We start from the raw sequence: 1,087 nt of genomic DNA, 5'->3' as shown, positions 1-1,087 counted from the left end.
AGGGTCAGTGAGGATCTAGTCAGGGAACTTCTGGAGGGACTGGACTTTTTAAAATCAGCTGGTCCTGATGATCTTCACCCCAGACTGCTGAGGGAATTAGCAGAGGTCATTGCGGGACCCCAGCATGGCTTTACGAGCACTAGTGGTGCTCTGGCATGGTGCCAGAGGACTGGAAAAGGGCCACTGTGGTTCTCATTTTCAAAAAAAGGAGGAAGGAGGACCCAGGAAACTATAGGCCAGTTAGTTTTACCTCGATTCTGGGTACGCTTTTTGAGAGAATTATCCTGGTGCATGTCCACGAGGGGCCAGCAGGGGAGATTATGCTTAGGGGCAACCAACACGGGTTCATTAGAGGCAGGTCCTGTCAGAACAACCTGGTGGCCTTCTATGACTAGGTGTGGCAGGGCACTGTTTGTGCCTGCCACTTTAAGGACCTGGAGCTGGCAGCCGCCAGGTGCCTGATGAGGGCAGCCATTTTTGGATCTGGGGCTGCCCATATAAACAGGGCAGTTCCAATGCTGGAGGCCAGGCAATAACATTGCCTGGCTGGAGGGGCTGCTGTTATTATCTGGAGGTAAAGGAGGAGCGCTAGCGGATGGTAAGGAGGCTCCTGGTCCTGGGTGCAACCTAAAACTGCACCCTGGAGTGGGTGACCTGGTGGGGCTCTCAGTGGCATGGGAGCCCCCAGGAAATGCCAGGCTAGTTACCACCCCAGTGAAAGGCAAGTCGGGGCACCTTAACCCCTAGCCCCCACAACTGGGTGAGTTACCCCTTGTTTGGAGGGCCTGGAGGGTGGACCCCTGGAAAGAGAGAAAAGGGCCATAGACTCAGGCCTGTCTGAACTTCCCCTGATTGGCCCATGCTGGGGCCAGGACCAGAAGGGTCGAAGGGCCAGGGGCCCACCACAAGGAACGCCCAAGACCTGAGGACCTGGGGTTCTGGCTGGCCTGGAGGTGGGCCAGGGCTAGTGAGCCAATGGTCCTGGGCAGGTGAATAACACCTGAAGGAGAATCAGTTCAGGGAGCTATGTTGCCCAGTATGAAGGTGGAAGAGACCATCTGAGGGGTGGAATCCAGGTGGGGTTCAA

This window comes from Gavialis gangeticus, unplaced genomic scaffold (genome assembly GCF_001723915.1).
Source record: "Gavialis gangeticus isolate Ggan-Ray unplaced genomic scaffold, GavGan_comp1, whole genome shotgun sequence".
NCBI classification, from domain to species: Eukaryota; Metazoa; Chordata; order Crocodylia; family Gavialidae; genus Gavialis; species Gavialis gangeticus.
The sequence above is the reverse complement of the archived record's forward strand: the minus strand, read 5'-3'. Positions refer to the sequence as shown.